We start from the raw sequence: 19,219 nt of genomic DNA on the forward strand, positions 1-19,219 counted from the left end.
GCACAGTAAAATCTATTCTCATTGTCTATGTCAAATGTCTCAACTGCTCACATTTACTTCCCAATTACAATGGAGAACACACGAGTGGTAGCAAAGGCATGTTCACTCCTCTGTCCCTTCATATTGAAGTGGGACATTAATTAATTGATCATCAATCTGAAACATTTTAAGAAAGATGATATCAAAATTAGACAGTAGTAGTTGGATAATTAACATTTTTAACTCATCTCTAAATGGCAAAGTTTCGCTTAATCCTAAAACATGTTGTAATATTCAAACAACTTTGTATAAACACATTGCTCCATAATCCTGAGGACATTGTCCCGGACAGAGAATCCCCCAAGAAAAGTAAATGCAAAAATATAAGTATGTGTAAAGAGGCATTAAAGAGACAATCAAATATTGTCTTTTTCAAAGGTGATGTTTGTCATATCATTCCTGCAACAATCATTGTTAGAAATGACTGTAATTGGCTAATCTCTTCCTCTTCTCTGCAAATGTGCACACGTGAGTTTGAGTGAACGACATGGAGAATGAGTTAGAGAGAAATGGGAGAAGCTATACATGACTCACCTGTTGAATCAGGACACATGGGTGTTGCACCTGGGAAAAAAAGGCAAGTTAAAATAAAATTAGGTTTGCTTTACAAACGTATGTTAGAACCATTGCTATTTCAATTAGATCTACTTACTTACTCTCAGAAAAAAGGCTTACAAAAGGGTTATTCTGCTATCCCCATAGGATAACCCTATCCCCATAGGATAACCCTCTGTGGAAAGGGTTCTACATGGAAACCAAAATAATTCTACCTGAACAAAAAAGGGTGTACAAGGATCCCTGATGAATCAAGAAAAACGCAGTATTTGGGGGTACACAGTTAAAAAAATTAGGCTAACTTAAAATGTCTCTCAAAGGTGGTCTGCAGAAGAGCTGGCATGACCCAGGTTACAACACTGCCTGGGTTCCTCCTAACTGTGGCATGGTACACAGTAGGCTGGAAAATAACTGTGTCCGGGATCCAAACCGCATCACTGTTTGAGGTATTATGAGAAAGTGGTGATGGATTATGAGGAAAAGGTGATAGATTGTGAGGAAGAGGAGGGAGAAGAAAAGGAAGAAGAGGACAGAAGAGGACAAAAGGAAGAGAATGAGGACACTGAGGAAGAGGACACTGAGGAGGAGGCCATGCAATCCGTTTTCCGAGCTGGTCACGGGTGCACCTCAGCCACTCTCAAGGTCCTAAACGATATGATAACTAACAATGATAAAAGACAGTACTGCGCAGCCGTCTTCATCAACTTGGCCAAGGCTTTCGACTCTGTCAATCACCGTATTCTTATCGGTAGACTCAACAGCCTTGATTTCTCTAATGAGTGCCTCGCCTGGTTCACTAACTACTTCTCAGATAAAGTGCAGTGTGTCATATCGGAGGGCCTGTTGTGCGGACCTCTAGCAGTCTCTATGGGGTGCCACAGGGTTCAATTCTCAGGCCCATTATTTTCTCTGTATATATCAATGATGTCGCTCCAGCTGTTGGTGATTCTCTGATCCACCTCTACAAAGACGACACCATTCGGTATACATCTGGCCTTTCTTTGGACACTGTTTTAAAACTTCTTAGGGATGCAATCCCGTTAAAGGGATTGATATGACAACAGCCAGTGAAAGTGCAGAGCGCCATATTCAAAACAACAGAAATCTCATAATTAAAATTCCTCAAACATACATGTATTTTATACCATTTTAAAGGTAATCTTGTTGTTAATCCCACCAAGGTGTCCGATTTCAAATAGGCTTTACAGCGAAAGCACCACAAACGATTATGTTAGGTCAGAGCCACAGAAAAACACAGCCAAAGAGAGGAGTCACAAAAAGCAGAAATAGAGATAAAATTAATCACTCAACTTTGATCAAATCAAAATCAAATCAAATTTCTTTATATAGCCCTTCGTACATCAGCTGATGTCTCAAAGTGCTGTACAGAAACCCAGCCTAAAACCCCAAACAGCAAGCAATGCAGGTGTAGAAGCACAGTGGCTAGGAAAAACTCCCTAAAAAGGCCAAAACCTAGGAAGAAACCTAGAGAGGAACCAGGCTATGTGGGGTGGCCAGTCCTCTTCTGGCTGTGCCGGGTGGAGATTATAACAGAACATGGCCAAGATGTTCAAATGTTCATAAATGACCAGCATGGTCGAATAATATTAAGGCAGAACAGTTGAAACTGGAGCAGCAGCACGGTCAGGTGGACTGGGGACAGCAAGGAGTCATCATGTCAGGTAGTCCTGGGGCATGGTCCTAGGGCTCAGGTCAGTTGAAACTGGAGCAGCAGCACGGCCAGGTGGACTGGGGACAGCAAGGAGTCATCATGTCAGGTAGTCCTGGGGCACGGTCCTAGGGCTCAGGTCCTCCGAGAGAGAGAGAAAGAAAGAGAGAAGGAGAGAATTAGAGAACGCACACTTAGATTCACACAGGACACCGAATAGGACAGGAGAAGTACTCCAGATATAACAAATTGACCCTAGCTCCCCGACGCATAAACTACTGCAGCATAAATACTGGAGGCTGAGACAGGAGGGGTCAGGAGACACTGTGGCCCCATCCGAGGACACCCCCGGACAGGGCCAAACAGGAAGGATATAACCCCACCCACTTTGCCAAAGCACAGCCCCCACACCACTAGAGGGATATCTTCAACCACCAACTTACCATCCTGAGACAAGGTTGAGTATAGCCCACAAAGACCTCCGCCACGGCCAACCCAGACAGGATGACCACATCAGTGAATCAACCCACTCAGGTGACGCACCCCCTCCAGGGACAGGCATGAGAGAGCCCCAGTAAGCCAGTGACTGAGCCCCTGTAATTGGGTTAGAGGCAGAGAATCCCGGTGGAAAGAGGGGAACCGGCCAGGCAGAGACAGCAAGTTGCTCCAGAGCCTTTCCGTTCACCTTCCCACTCCTGGGCCAGACTACACTCAATCATATGACCCACTGAAGAGATGAGTCTTCAGTAAAGACTTAAAGGTTGAGACTGAGTTTGCGTCTCTGACATGGGTAGGCAGACCATTCCATAAAAATGGAGCTCTATAGGAGAAAGCCCTGCCTCCAGCTGTTTGCTTAGAAATTCTAGGGACAATTAGGAGGCCTGCGTCTTGTGACCGTAGCGTACGTGTAGGTATGTACGGCAGGACCAAATCAGAGAGATAGGTAGGAGCAAGCCCATGTAATGCTTTGTAGGTTAGCAGTAAAACCTTGAAATCAGCCCTTGCTTTGACAGGAAGCCAGTGTAGAGAGGCTAGCACTGGAGTAATATGATCAAATTTGTTGGTTCTAGTCAGGATTCTAGCAGCCGTATTTAGCACTAACTGAAGTTTATTTAGTGCTTTATCCGGGTAGCCGGAAAGTAGAGCATTGCAGTAGTCTAACCTAGAAGTGACAAAAGCATGGATTAATTTTTCTGCATCATTTTTGGACAGAAAGTTTCTGATTTTTGAAATGTTACGTAGATGGAAAAAAGCTGTCCTTGAAATGGTCTTGATATGTTCTTCAAAAGAGAGATCAGGGTCCAGAGTAACGCCGAGGTCCTTCACAGTTTTATTTGAGACGACTGTACAACCATTAAGATTAATTGTCAGATTCAACAGAAGATCTCTTTGTTTCTTGGGACCTAGAACAAGCATCTCTGTTTTGTCCGAGTTTAAAAGTAGAACGTTTGCAGCCATCCACTTCCTTATGTCTGAAACACATGCTTCTAGCAAGGGCAATTTTGGGGCTTCACCATGTTTCATTGAAATGTACAGCTGTGTGTCATCCGCATAGCAGTGAAAGTTAACATTATGTTTTCGAATAACATCCCCAAGAGGTAAAATATATGGTGAAAACAATAGTGGTCCTAAAACGGAACCTTGAGGAACACCGAAATTTACAGTTGATTTGTCAGAGGACAAACCATTCACAGAGACAAACTGATATCTTTCCGACAGATAAGATCTAAACCAGGCCAGAACTTGTCCGTGTAGACCAATTTGGGTTTCCAATCTCTCCAAAAGAATGTGGTGATCGATGGTATCAAAAGCAGCACTGAGGTCTAGGAGCACGAGGACAGATGCAGAGCCTCGGTCCGATGCCATTAAAATGTCATTTACCACCTTCACAAGCTTTGATGATGTTCATCAGATGAAACTCATAGGACTTCATGTTACACAATATATGTATGTTTTGTTCGATAAAGTGCATATTTATATTAAAAAATCTTATTTTACATTGCCGCGTTAAGTTCAGTAGTTCTAAAACATGCAGAGATTTTGCAGAGAGCCACATCATTTTACAGAAATACTCATTATAAATGTCGATGAAAATACAATTGTTAGACATGGAAATATAGATACACTTCTCCTTAATGCAACCGCTGTGTCAGATTTCAAAAAAGCTTTACGGAAAAAGCAAACCATGCAATAATCTGAGAACAGCGATCAGAAAACAAAGAGATATCCGCCATGTTGGAGTCAACAGAAATCAGAAATAACACTATAAATATTCACTAACCTTTAATGATCTTCATCAGAATGCACTCTGAGGAATCCCAGTTCCACATTAGATGTTTGATTTGTTTGATAATGTCCATCATTTTTGTCCAAAGAGCTACTTTTGTTAGCACATTTGGTAAACAAATCCAAAGTCATGAAGCGCGTTCCCTAGTTGCAGACAAAATGTCAAAAAGTTCCGTTACTGTCCGTAGAAACATGTCAAACAATGTATGGAATCAATCTTTAGGATGTTTTTAACATAAAGCTTCAATAATATTCCAACCAGAGAATTCCTTTGTCTTCAGAAAAGCAAAGGAACGCAGCTACCTCATGTGAAATGCGCATGACCAGCGCGTGACTGCTGGCAGACCTCTGACTCATTCCTCTCTCATTCGGTCCCACTTCACAGTAGAACATGTTTCTAAAGACGGTTGACATCTAGTGGAAGCCTTAGGAAGTGCAACATAACCAATATCCCACTGTGTATTCAATAGGGGCAGGGAGAAAATCGACCAACCTCAGATTTCCCACTTCCTGTTTGGATTTCTTCTCAGGTTTTTGCCTGCCATATGTGAGTTCTGTTATACTCACAGACATCATTCAAACAGTTTTAGAAACTTCAGAGTGTTTTATATCCAATACTAATAATAATATGCATATATTCGTAACTGGGACTGAGGAGCAGGCAGTTTACTCTGGGCACCTCTGGGCACCTTTTCATCCAAGCTACTTAATACTACCCCTGCAGCCATAAGAAGTTTTAATAAACCTCCAAACAAGCTTTAAATTCATACAACACTTCCGTGGCCTCCAACTGCTCTTAAACGCTAGTAAAACTAAGTGCAAGCTTTTCAACCGATCACTGCCCGCACCCGCCCGCCCGCCTAGCATCACTACTCTGGACGGTTCTGACTTAGAATATGTGGACATCTATAAATACCTAGGTGTCTGGCTAGACTGTAAACTCTTCTTCCAGACTCATATTAAGCATCTCCAATCCGAAATTAAATCTAGAATCGGCTTCCTAGTTTACAACAAAGCCTGCTTCACTCATGCTGCCAAACATACCATCGTAAAACTGATTATCCTGCCGATCCTTGACTTCGGCGATGTCACTTACAAATTAGCCTCCAACACTCTACTCAGCAAATTGGATGCAGTCTATCACAGGGCCGTCGGTTTTGTCACCAAAGCCAATATACTACCCACCATTGCGACCTGTATGCTCTCATTCGGTGGTCCTCGCTACATATTCTTCGCCAAACCCACTGGCTCCAGGTCATCTATAAGTCTTTGCGAGGTAAAGCCCTGCCTTATCTCAGCTCACTGGTCACCATAGCAGCACCCACCTGTAGCACGCGCTCCAGCAGGTATATTTCACTGGTCATCCCAGAAGCCAACACTTTCTTTGGCCGCCTTTCCTTCCAGTTCTCTGCTGCCAATGACTGGAACGAACTGCAAAAATCACTGAAGTTGGAGGCTTATATCTCCCTCACTAACTTCAAGCATCAGCTGTCAGAGCAGCTTACCGATCGCTGCAGCTATACACAGCCCATCTGTAAATAGCCCTTCCAACCAACTACCTAACTCATCCCCATATTTTTTTCTGCTCTTTTGCACACCACTATTACTACTTGCACATCATCTGCACATCTATCACTCCAGTGTTAATTGCTAAATTGTAATTATTTTGACACTATGGCCTATTTATTGCCTTACCTCCTTCGTTTGCACACACTTTATACAGATTTTCTATTGTGTTATTGACTGTACGTTTGTTTATCCCATGTGTAACTTTGTGTTGTTGTTTTTGTCGCACTGCTTTGCTTTATCTTGGCCAGGTCGCAGTTGTAAATGAGAACTTGTTCTCAACTGGCCTACATGGTTAAATAAAGGTGAAATTTAATAAAAGAGAAAAGAATTAGGAAAAATAGGTGGATTATGAAGATTGGTTACAGTTGGTTGAAGAGTGGCTTGAAGAGCATGATGATTCTGATGAAGAAGATTATTATGGAGATTACTATTATGATGAAGATTATTATTATTCTGAAGAAGATTATGAAGATGAGGAAGTGGACGAGGAAGAGAATAATGAGGAAGAAGAGATGGTATTGAGAGGAGGATGAGGGGTCATGGTAACTGGTGGTGTCTTCGAGGCAGAGGTAACAGTCATGGTAACTGGTGGTGTCTTATAGGCAGAGGTAACAGTCATGGTAACTGGTGGTGCCTGCCACGTTGAAGGGACAAAAACCACCTGGTGACCCGATCGTTTGTGTCTCTTCCCCTGGTCATCCAGACCAGGGGAGCATGGTCCGTGACCAGGGTGAAGTGGGTACCTAACAGGTAATATTTGAGAGTGTCTAGCGCCCACTTCACCGCTAGACACTCCTTCTCAACAATAGAGTCATTTTTCTCTCTGGGTAACAGCTTTCGGCTGAAGTACATGATGGGGTGCTCCTCCCCATCGTGTATCTGGGACAGAACGGCACCTGCATTCGTCTGGCATTCACATGCATTCGTCTGGCTGAATGCCGCTTCTGTCTCGTCCGTCCATTTCACTGTTTTCGGGAGGCGGACCCTGGTTAGATCAGTGAGGGGAGAAGCTATAGCCGCAAAGTTGAGGATAAACCGGCTAGAGTATCCTGCCAGTCCCAGGAAGGACTTGACCTGTGTCTTGATGCGTGGAAGGGGCCAGTCACGTACCGCGTGAACCTTCCTCTCGTGGGGCTTGACGTTCCCCCGTCCGATCAAATACCTCAGATACTCCACCTCCTCGAACCCTAGTTTGCATTTCTTGGGGTTCACAGTCAACCCGGCTTGTCTGAGCGTGTCCAGCACTGCCTGGAGGCGCGTCAGGTGCTCTTTCGAACCTTGGCTATGGATGATGATATCATCCAAATATGCCGCTGCATACTGCTGGTGTGATCGAAGTACTTTGTACATCAGTTGCTGGAATGTGGGCGGGGCTCCATGGAGACCAAACGGGAGCACCCGGTACTGATACAATCCATCTGGTGTCAAAAACGCTGTCTTCTCCTGGGCTGCCAATGGTACCTGCCAATATCCTTTGGTCAGGTCAAGGGTGCTGATGTACCGGGCCTTTCCCAATCGGTTGATGAGCTCGTCCACCCTCGGCTTGAGGATGTCGTTCGGGATGCCCACCCGGCTAAAGAGGTGGAACAGCTCCCGGGCGATTCCTTTGGATCCCGCCGCCCGTAGGGGAATGGCCTCGGGATACCGGGTGGCATAGTCTACGATTACCAGGATGTACCGGTGTCCTCGTGCTGTTTTTAACAGGCTGGGCTCATCCTCCCGTGGTACCCCAGGGGGGTCGGGTTCCAGCACCCCCTCCGACTCTGACTCCGGACCCATAGATACAGGTTGATCAACTGTTTGCTTCCGGGACACACAGGTGATGGGTCATCCTCGCTCTTGTCTTTGGATGGCTCGTAACTCCTTCCTCAGCTTGTGTCCCCAAAGGGCTGCAAACAGTGGACAATCTCGTCCCACTAGGAGAGGTAAAGGCAACTCAAACTTGTGGCATCACGATGTTGGCCCATATGGTTGGATACCGCTTTGCGTCCCCGTGAACATAGAAAATGGACATCTCCTGGTTCAGCAGGCTCGTGGTTACGAGGGTAACCATACTTCCGGAGTCTAATAGAGCTTCCGTGACGTGTTCGTCAACCTTCACCGGGACCATGGGTGCAGTTGATTTGTGGTGTGCCCAACAGGAGGTGAATTAGTTCACTGCGTGACCCACCTCGCTTCTGGGGATTGCTGATGGCATCGACTTCTCTCGAGCCGGGCAATTTCAGGTAATGTGCCCCCGGGCGCCACACTCAAAACACCTCCTTTGGTCTCCATCTACCTGGGGTTGTCGGTAGCGGGTCAGCCCTACCCCATCCGTCTCTCCACGGGTTTGCGGTCCTTTGGCCCTGCCGACTGTCGGTTCGGTGTACCCAGCAGTGGGGCTGTCCTCCGACTCCTTGAATGGGTTGCCGACTCGGCCCGGCTCCCACTCAGCAGGGCCTGAGTGTTCTGATGCGTCTCCACTGCTTCCAGGAGACACGCCAATGTCTGGGGTATGCATAGACTCGCTGCCCTCTTCATGTCGTGGGGTAGTGCCCATAGGAAGCGATCCAGGTCCACTTTGTCTAGGATGGAGAGGGTGGGTAAGTTGGTTAGGAGCCATCCCCTGGTGATGCGCAGTAGGTCGCTCATCTGGGCTCGGAGGGATGTATCGCTATGAACCTTCAGTTATGGAATAGCTGAGACCGTTGGGCCAGGCTGTACCCGTAGCGGCTGAGTATCTCCCGTTTGAGTCCGTTGTAGTTAGCCACCTGTTCATCGTTCACTTCTGTCTTGGCCACCCTTCCCGTAGTGCTGTCTGTTCAAATGTACAGAGGTAGGTTTCGATGTCATCATCTTCTGTTAGCTTGATTAAAAACTGGTTTGGATGTGATTCAGTAGACACTCCTTGTAGCTTCCTGATTTCCTCAATGAGGTGGACGTTTTGTAGCCGCTGTTCCTCCGGTGTTCGTTCTTGAACCGTCTGTTGGGCTTGTTAGGCCCGGATGAACTGAGCTCCTCAGAACCAGATCAACTCATCCATGCTGATGCTGCGTAAACGTCAACACTGATCTGACCACGTTGTCAGGATGCCCGCATTCTACACCACTTGTGGCAGACCAGGGGGTTGGGTCAAAACATTTACACAGATCAGGCACGGACAGAGTATGATTAGCTCAGTTTCAAAGGTGTTTATTAAAATAATAGTTCTCATGGTCTCCCCCATGAGACCATCTCCGGGATACCGTCTTCTGTGCTCCGGGTCCTGCTGTATCCTGTGGGGATCAAAAACTGAACTCCCTCCTGTTACCTCTGGTACCATCCCCAACTATACGGGAGTCCTTTCCTCCCCCAGTCTCTCCCCTGTGTGCTGCCCTTCTGGCAGCTTTATGGGACTTGTATAGCTGGTGAGCAATCAGCCCTTGATGACTCACAAATCCCCAATCAGCCCCAATTAGTCCTGGCCGGAGAGACCTGCCCGTCGAGACCTGGCACATCCAGCAGATGGAGCCATCTTCTCGTGATGTATACTCCATCTGTCACCAGGCCTCGACAAGTCTCCCCTGGTGGCTGACCTGCTGTAGTTGATTAGGGAAAGTAAATCATTACAACAAAACAGGATCCTTGCTGATCACATTCTCTAGAAAATGAAGTATGTTTTTCATGTTTGTTTTTGTTGTCTTTTATTTATTGTTTTTACTGTATGCTGCATCTTCACCTCTGTTTAGGTGTCTATTTTAAATGTTGATTTTGTATTTGTTGATTTCTCTGTAGATGCTTTTGGTTCCGAGTTGTGACGATACCAGTATCGAAAGATTCTTCTCCTGTCCACTTACATCCCCACTTCCATTTCATTTCAGTACAATGATTCACAGCTTGAGACTGACTTCAGAAGGGTTGGTGACTACCACTCACTAAATTGGTTTTACTCTAAATCTCTAATTCACATTTAAAATCCTTTCAATAAACCTGTTTCATAGAAATCGGATTGTGAACCTCAGTCACAGAAGCAATGAAATAAGTGGTAGAAATCCACTTTCTCCTGGCAATCTCATTCACTACCATCTGATGTTGCCAAAGTGAAATCCTCATCAATCCGATTTCTTGGTTTTGTACGAAATCAATCTTAGATTTTACTTCTCACATTGTGTGTCAAGATGTAGGCCTATTTTTGTACATGCGACAAACGGACCACATTAATCCATCTGATTATGTTCCCATTATAGCTCATCTCTACACTGCCTTTGACTCTAAGAAACAGCATGACAGTATATATTCACAAGACTTGCAAACATTTGAACACTTATCCTGGAAGGAAACGCAATGTCTGTTAAGTAGAAATCCAATCTTAATGCAGTATGTAAATCCAGACTGATTTGTCCACATGACTGTAACACAGAATCTAATAATTGGGAACATGATGTAAGCTATAGAGATCAAAGGATTCTTTAGATCAGAAACACAAGCAGAACCCAGGATTTATACACGTTCAGCAGAGAGGTTTCACAAGATTACACACACACACATACACACACACAAGGGGGAAGGGGAGGTGTGCACACTCATCCATGCATTAACAGTTCAGATTAAGGAGAGGACTTTCCAATCATTTCACTCCTTCTTCCACATCGCAGTTTTCCACTCTGTGACCATTCCAGACCACTGTTCTGTATACTGTACAGGAATCCTCATCCAAGCCCAACATGAGCAGGTCAAACTAAATGGCCTGGGCTGAGCACACCACCTCTACAGACAACCTATTACAGACCACTTCAAGACAACATCATCCTCTGCCAAAGTCATTCATGTCAGTCAGGGTTAGGGGCAATATCATTTAAATTCAGTCAATGTTCAGTTCAATAATTGAAAAGTGTTATGTGACTGACTGGCAATATCTGTACAATAGCTTCAATGTTTTACACAAGTCACTGTACTGTACACATGGTCACAAGATGCATTGTTTCATAATGCGACTGGCTGCCGGTAGCTTACAGCCCAGTTTTTCCAATGTGCCATGCAACTAACTGTACTGCACAGCACTACCCAGTTGATGCCTTCTTTCCTTCGCCACAAGTTACAGTAACAAGCTCTGCGGTCAGGGACTTGTATGTGGTGATAAGCGCTGATTGGGCTGCATGGGAGGAGAGGCCCTGAGATAGATGGATCACTTGGAACACCTTCTCCTGATGGATTGCTCATGTGCTTTTTGATGCGGTTGTTAACTGGGACGGCCGAAGGGTCCTCTGTCACGGGGAACCCTCCACCCTGTAACCCATTCAGGAATAATCGCTCACATTTTCAGCTCATCAGAAGAATAGGAGGATGATTGAAGAAAACAGGGGATGGGGTTAGAGTATTATTTTAGGTATGAGTTGAATGATTCTCATTTTGTTCTTTTAATGCTGCAGGTTTGTGATATATATATGAGGTAATTTCCCTTCTACTATACCAAGAGTGTAGACATGAGGAATTCAGATAACCCTGAGCATTGAGAGCAGTAATGTCTATAAGCAACAGGATGTGCAAGCCACTCATTGAGGACAATGGAAGTTGAATAGAACATGCGTATTTCTAAAAGCCTTCACCAGGGTGCTTGAGCAATGGTATTTTGTGTATAAGGTGACAGTTATATCATTACACACACTTATATGGATGGATGCACGCATGACTATGTCCCCACAGTAGACCACTTAATATCACAGCCTCTCCGGTAGTTACAGATAACCATTCCATCAAATTTAGTCCGTGGGGATATGATATGCTATTCCTTCTTGATTTGTGACAGAAATGTGAATAAAGTGACAGTCACAACATACTTATGGATGCGTACAGTACAAGCTATTTCACCAGAGTACGAATACACCACAAACTCTCTCATAGTCATCATATTCAACCACTCAACCCAACCTTCTTTCTTGTTTGGTTGTGAAAATGGCTCAAGTACAGAAGCTTAGCCTACTGTAAGACCTCTAAGAAACAGATCTGAGGGTCTCTGCTGCTGTGCTAACTCAATTTCAGAGGACAATGTCTTGATTTCTAAAACACAAATTTACATTCAGAGCCATGGCACCTGTCTGGAGGGTTCATCTTTACATTGGCAAGGGGCTGCAGGGGGAGAGGAGAATAGGTCCACATTATGGGAGGCTAAGGCACCGGGATTAGATTGAAAGTGAAACTGTTTGAATTGCATTCAAATGGAAATAGGGAGGGAGCAGCACTTATGGCCTGGGCTTAGAATCCATTGAGACGGATCTCAATTGGATTTGACCAGACTGAGCAGCTGAATAAAGGTGGGGGGACCTGAGAAGGAATCGACCCAGACAATGACGTAGTGGGTGATGGAGGCAGCTCCAGGAACCCCCCTTCACCCAGGACTCCAGTCCTCAGCCCCCAAATCCCCCTCCTCCCACCGTAGTTGTAGTATCACCTGCTGGCCTGGCTCTCCTCTCCACAGTCTCCCAATTACAGCGTTGCCTGCCTATGCTGAAGAACAAGCCAAATACCCCCCTGCCGTCCTAACTCCCCCCTCCTCTCCGCAACCCCATAACCTCCACCTCCTCCTCTCTGCCTGCACACAGTGTAGAGAGAAAAATAGTGGGAGAGAGAGAAAGGCAGGTGTCTGGTGCTCCTGTCTGTTACACCATCTGCAAGAGTCAGCACTAATGAGAATGAATTTGCAATTTGGTGATAATTGCGGCAAATATTATTTGGCGGAGTTAAACTAAGCTGCCCTGTTCGGGTGTATAGATGCAGGCAGAGTTGTATTCAGGTGTCTAGACACAGGTAGAGTTGGATTCAGATGTCTAGACACAGGCAGAGGTGAGTTATAAAAATAAAACAAATGTAACTAGGCAAGTCAGTTAAGAACAAATTCTTATTTACAATAACGGCCTACCAAAAGGCCTCCTGCGGTGTCGGGGGCTGTAATTAAAAATTGTAATAAATTAAATAAAAATATAGGACAAAACACACATCACGACAAGAGAGACAACACTACACTACATAAAGAGAGACCTAGGACAACCACATAGCATGGCAGCAACACCTGACGACACAGCATGGCAGCAACGCAACATGACAAGAACATGGTAGCAGCACAAAACATGGTACAAAACAAAAAATGATATATGGCGATGGTTCCAAAAACAGACAAAGCAGATAATAATGTTCATATTTACACATCACCTTTCAATACCCTTGTGTACTACAGAATAATGATGAACTGCTTTTGACCCTGGACTAAAGAATATAAAGTGAAATATACAGATATTGCATAAATATCCTTTGTAATATCAATGGGTTTATGGTTGTATAACTGAAATTCTGCTCTACAGTCAGTATTTAATCACAATCATACATCTTTCAATTTTAACAAAGATACAGAGTACAATAGTAGAGTGATACAGTGTTGCCTTGCATGATAACATAATAACACAGAGTACATAACCTCCATGTATCCATGACTCTACTTCTATCCCTATTATAGTACACCTTCCCCCTCCTATTTGGGTAGGTTTGCAAAATCTTCCATGCATTTTTCCAATCCTGACCCACGGCATTTCCCCCTGAATTGTACAGATTTGCCCACATAAATCCATAGGTGTTAGAGAATTTCATGCCTCAGGTGTTTCTTGCACCTAGCTGTGCCTGGTGTGTGTGGGCATGATTACGACTCACCTTCTTTCCAAGCAGGGTTACACTTCTCAAGGACATGTTGATCAAATGCTATCAAGACATCAACGGCGCTGGGAGTTGCACAGAGGAGAGGAGGAGGAGAGAGTAGAAAAGAAGAGAATGAAGAAATTAGAGGAGGAGAGGATGTAACTAATACCTGCAGAAGATATCTGAAGGTCACAGTCAATGAGAGCTTTACTGTCTAAGGGTCTAATGTCTTGTATCTCAGGAAGGGGCTCAGCTCCTCCCTCAATTATCAATGTTAGATGCTCTAACTACCACGGCACAGCAAAGAAACAAGCCTAGGGTTTTGTTGTCTTACCTTACAAGAGGTCATAGGAACTGAGAAATGGACTTTGGGTGTCTGGTGGTATCTATGGCTGATCGTATAAAGACAGTGTGCCTGTGAATAAAGAGATATATAAAGAGATCATGGTGAATAAGGAGAGGATAAACCATGCTACAGAGGTTGTCCCTGTCTGTAATAATAACACAGAGGAAAGGGTTAGTTCTTAGCCTCTGTGTCATTCTAGAGTGCCTATGACAGAGGTCGCTTTTCAATTGACTTCAAAGAACTGATTTCCAATGCTAAAAATTGCAGGATCAAGCAGTGATCATCATGTTAAATTAGGCTTATACCATAATAACTCATCCGGTTAGTTCCGAATGGATTGATATCGCCAATAAACCCAGGTGCAATTCACCAAGCAAGAGATCAATATTACATCCCCATGACCACCTTTATGCCCTAACCATGATGTGCCATGCAGCAGATGTAGGTGTACAAGGTATATTTCAGCTATATCCCCAAGTGAGAGCCCCTGTAGAGCTCCTGTCATTACGACTGACCCTATTCCTCCCACAGACATCAGCTGAGGCTAAGGCATGTCCTGTGGGCATCCAACCACATCATGAACAAGTGGGGATTCTTGGCTGCTGGAGCATGAAGTTAGATTAAGAACAGCCATACATTCTGCACATGCATTGCTTTATTCAGGAATAGCACAAGGAATAAAAGTTACTTTTTCACACAAGATGAACCTTTGTCATACTACAGAGTTTTAAAACATTGTATTATTAAGCCTTAGGCTTTCCAGTGTAAAGCATAGCTTGGTACAAGGTCAGTGATTAATACTTCCACTTAATACTTATATATTCTAATGTTTATGTGAGGGAGGCACTAGGCAGTGACTTGGGATTGACCTTACCGAGTTCATGAATGTACATATACAAAACACAAAGAATCTCAGTTCAGTCTCTACTCCTATAATCTATTGCAGGGATCATCAACTAGATTCAGCCGTGGGACAATTGTCACGCCCTGGCCATAGAGAGGCTTTTTATTCTCTATTTTGGTTAGACCAGGGTGTGACTAGGGTGGGCATTCTATGTCCTTCTTTCTATGTTTTGTATTTCTATGTCTTGGCCTGGTATGGTTCTCAATCAGGGACAGCTGTCCATTGTTGTCTGATTGAGAACCATACTTAGGTACCCTTTTCCCCCACCTGTTTTGTAGAAAGTTAACGTTGTAGTTGTTCAGGGCACAGAGCCCAAAGCGTCACGGTTGGTTTTTTGTTCTGTCGGTGTCATTTTTAAATAAAGGTCAAATGTACGCTTACCATGCTGCACCTTGGTCCAGTCCTTCAGCCAGCCATGACAACAATTTTTTCTTGAGCGGATGATCAGGAGGCCGGAACTGCAATCTGACTGCAAGAAGCCTAAATAGATATATTTGACAAAAAAATGATCATTTCAAACCTTGCTTGCACTTGTATACGATCACATATACTGTATCTCTATATTATGAGTGGGAAAACTTTGGAACAGATTTCCAAAATTAAAATCACTTGCAGCTGATTTGCTGATGTTTATACATTCTTCTGTCCACATTTATAGATTTTTTAAGAAACTTGGGGGGCCAAATGAAATCAGTGGTGGGCCGCCAGTTGGGGAACCCTGATTTATTGCATGGTTCAGAGAGAACATGAGGTAACTCAACATTGCACACTCCACTTGCTCTCCAGCAACCATAATGGCCTGAAATGAGCATTTTGCTTTTCACCTAAGGTGAACTGAGGTACAAGCACCACTGTCAATTTCAAAATAATATTTTGTCTGACTCAGTATCATACACTATGAGATATGAATTAATAAGTGTGTACAGCAGCACCACAGTATTCAGTTGTTCAAGGTCCTCTAAACATTAAGAAACATCTCATCCATGAATACACTTCCAGTTTCATGTATCATTCTTGATTTAGCCATGTTTTGGCATTGTACTCTCTTGTATTGTAGTCCTAAAAAAATCATCTTTGTAAACAACAAAAGGCAATTACGGAACACTAGGAGGTTCTTCTGCTGTCTATCAGTCTTCTTTGTCATTTAGAATAGTGTAGGCATGCCTGTCTCCTTTACCCTTGGCCAATAATGAAAGCCTGCTACTCCTCTGAAAAGCAGGAAAAGCTTCCACACAATAAGGCAGACAACGCATGAAAATAGATTGCTTGAAGTTGTAAGCGAATACATTACAAGTGATTGCGATTTATAATGAAGGCAGCAGAGCATATTGTGCAAATGCTTTGCTTCTTAATGGTTTAATTAAGAACCTCACTAAATTGAAGAAGAAGAAAATTCTAGTGTTGAGATGAGCGAGTGGCTCTTCCAGATACAGCAGCACAGACTCCACCACAAGCAGATGTGACGTGCAGTGTTGCCCATTTTCTGCTTTATTAAAAAGAGGGGAGCCTCAGAGCACGGCAAATGTTGTCTAAAGCAAATTATTTACAAATGCATAACATCGTCGTGTCACTCTCATGTCCTTCCCCAATTCAACAAAGGCCTGCGTCTGGGCCTCTGAGCCTCTCAGAAACTGTGTTTTAGTTGAATTAACTAAAAACTAACACAACTGCCAAACTAAAATAAATACATGAGGGGAGGTGCATTACCTTTTCTTTTTGTTTCACAGTGTTTTCAATCCTCGTTAGTCCAGCCTTCACTAATACGCCCACTCCCTCATAAGCATTCAGGTTTTCCCTCCTGGCTGACTTTTAACTAGCAGAACTGCAAACAGGGTTAGTTCATTCAACCTGTCAGCTAGTGAGTTCATTTATCATTTACCCAGGCGCCGCAGACCTAAATCTGCTTCCTACTGCCAGGCAGGGTCCTCTGTCCCTCAGTAAGCAACTGGGATTAATGATCCTCCTCATCAGGACAATCTGCACAAGTGCCCACAGCTCGTAAACCCTGGCTGGGATAGATCAAACCTCAATCCGCCCTGTAAGACTTATTTATCTCCCCAGTGACCGGTAAACAGACCCACACTCCTTACTCTTTTCTCTCTATCTACAAGACCATCTCTCAACCATTCTCTCTATTCTCCATCTCTCTCAACCTCTCTCTCTATCCCCCAACAACTGTTTGTTTAGTCCAATACACAGGTTGCAGGGAATAGCATTTAATATAATAGATTTAGATCTCTCATTCTCTATCTCGTTCTCACTCCCTCTTTCACACAGCCCCAGGACATCTTGGCTTGAGCCAGACTGGCATATCATCAATCACCCAACCCCAATCTGGCCACTCACTGTGTTGTTGAATCACTGTGGTGAGGTACAAGGGAAGATGTGAGGAGGACAGTCCCTACAGTTTTGCTAGTCCAACCCCTATAACCTCCACCCCCCATTGATGGCAATTGTCATACAGGCTTAACTCCATCAGGTTTTGCAATTCAGACTTATTGATTATCTGCAGAGCAGGGAGCACCATGCCAAAATCTCAGCAGGAGGTTCATCTGGGGTGATAATGAGCTCCTATGAAAACACAACATCCTCTATCACCTCTTCTCCTTCTAGGTGTTATTAACCAAGAGACCTATGTAAAGGATATAGCAAGCCCTCAAATCTACTTCATTTAGCTTTAAAAACTACAAAGCTGGCCTCCAAAGGGTGTATTTAATTATTCGAAATGGCTTTAAAGACATCTCCATTGAATGTGAAATGTGAAATGTCTAAACCTTAGGTCTGCCATAGCAGTTTGTCCCACATCTAAACCTTAGGTCTGCCATAGCAGTTTGTCCCACATCTAAACCTTTCATAATATGATGGAACTGTGTTATCTATTAAAATGGATGATTGAAGATTGCAATTTTGTTGATCAATGCACCTTGTTTGTGGTTGTTTGGCTTCAGCTCCAATCCCCTTTGATCAATTGTAATTTAGATGACCTTTCATCCATTACCTCAATATCTCTTGGCACCAATGTATTGATGAAATGGTCTGAAGAACACACTATTTTTAAATGCCATTTTAAACCATTTTACCTCAATTACAGATAGCCTATAAACCATGGTCACATAAAATTGGGATTCATATCTGCCTACAGTAGGCCTATGTGGATCGCCTACACACATTGATTCTGAGTTTAAACCTTGGCCTTAAAAGGAGGAATAGATGCAGTGGCAAACTGAAGTACTAGTGTAACAACATAGGATTAAAAATATAACAAATCTTGCGCTTTCTTTAATAAGGAGGATGCCCTTTAGCGCTGACCTCGTCCATCTTCTGCACTGCATGGAAGAGCAAAACCCCATATGAACCTAATCTTTGGCAAAACGGCAAATAATGTCATGAATGGAATAAGAAAAAAGCCAAGGAACACGATTGCCATCTAGCGGAGACAGAGGTAATCGTGTTGAATTCCTATGCCAGTACTGTCGTACATCGAAGTGCTTCATCTCTGTTGTAATACGGCAACTTGCCTTCATTTAGGAAATCAGACATGGCTTCCTCAGTGATTTGCAGCGAAACACAGAGCAGGGCAGAAAGCGTGTTATAGTTCGACATTTTAACAGATGTAGGTGCGAGTTAGATGTTTTTACTTTTATATATCACCACATTTGCTAAACAGTTCAAAATAAACGTGTGTTGTAGATGTAAAAAATAAAAAGGCGTCTGGCATGCAACGCTGAAATCCCCCTTGAACGTTCCACAACAGACCAACGATGTATATAAACCCGGAATTGCTGACGTTATGGCCATCGAGTGGCTTTGAAGCCACCGATCGGCCATATTGGCACTCCCCAGAAGGAACAGTCTATAGGAATGAAGGCAAGTCTACAGTACTTAGATTAAATGTTTCAAGGACAAAATTGCATGCCAAATTGCAGTCCAAACACAAAGTAGACGGGATGTCGGGCTTAAACCCTCAGCCCTTGAATGACGTTATACATCGTCACATCTTGAGTGTACCTTAAATGTATCTTGTCCAAGCCAGGGAAAGTGATCGGAGAGTCAACGTCTTTGGTGGAAATCTTGAAATTGATCTTAAAAACAACCAACCTAAAGATATGAATGTATGTGTGTACTAACCCACACATGTAAATCACCAACCCACAAAATGTAAATCACTTTGCACAAATGTAAATCACTATCCACAAATGTAAATCACTAT

The 19,219-nt window shown here is 43.7% G+C and overlaps 1 long non-coding RNA gene across 1 annotated transcript; it reads right to left on the minus strand.

The window, feature by feature from the left end:
• Positions 1 to 311: 311 nt before the first annotated feature.
• On the minus strand, positions 312 to 16,814 carry LOC110506380. The gene is made up of 5 exons (XR_002470964.2): positions 16,717 to 16,814; positions 15,391 to 15,489; positions 14,094 to 14,174; positions 13,775 to 13,842; positions 312 to 603 (listed from the first exon to the last, which is right to left on the minus strand). It is a non-coding gene; the product is annotated as an uncharacterized LOC110506380 (long non-coding RNA).
• Between the last annotated feature and the right edge of the window lie 2,405 nt (positions 16,815 to 19,219).

Source organism: Oncorhynchus mykiss, chromosome 1 (genome assembly GCF_013265735.2).
Source record: "Oncorhynchus mykiss isolate Arlee chromosome 1, USDA_OmykA_1.1, whole genome shotgun sequence".
Classification (NCBI taxonomy): domain Eukaryota; kingdom Metazoa; phylum Chordata; class Actinopteri; order Salmoniformes; family Salmonidae; genus Oncorhynchus; species Oncorhynchus mykiss.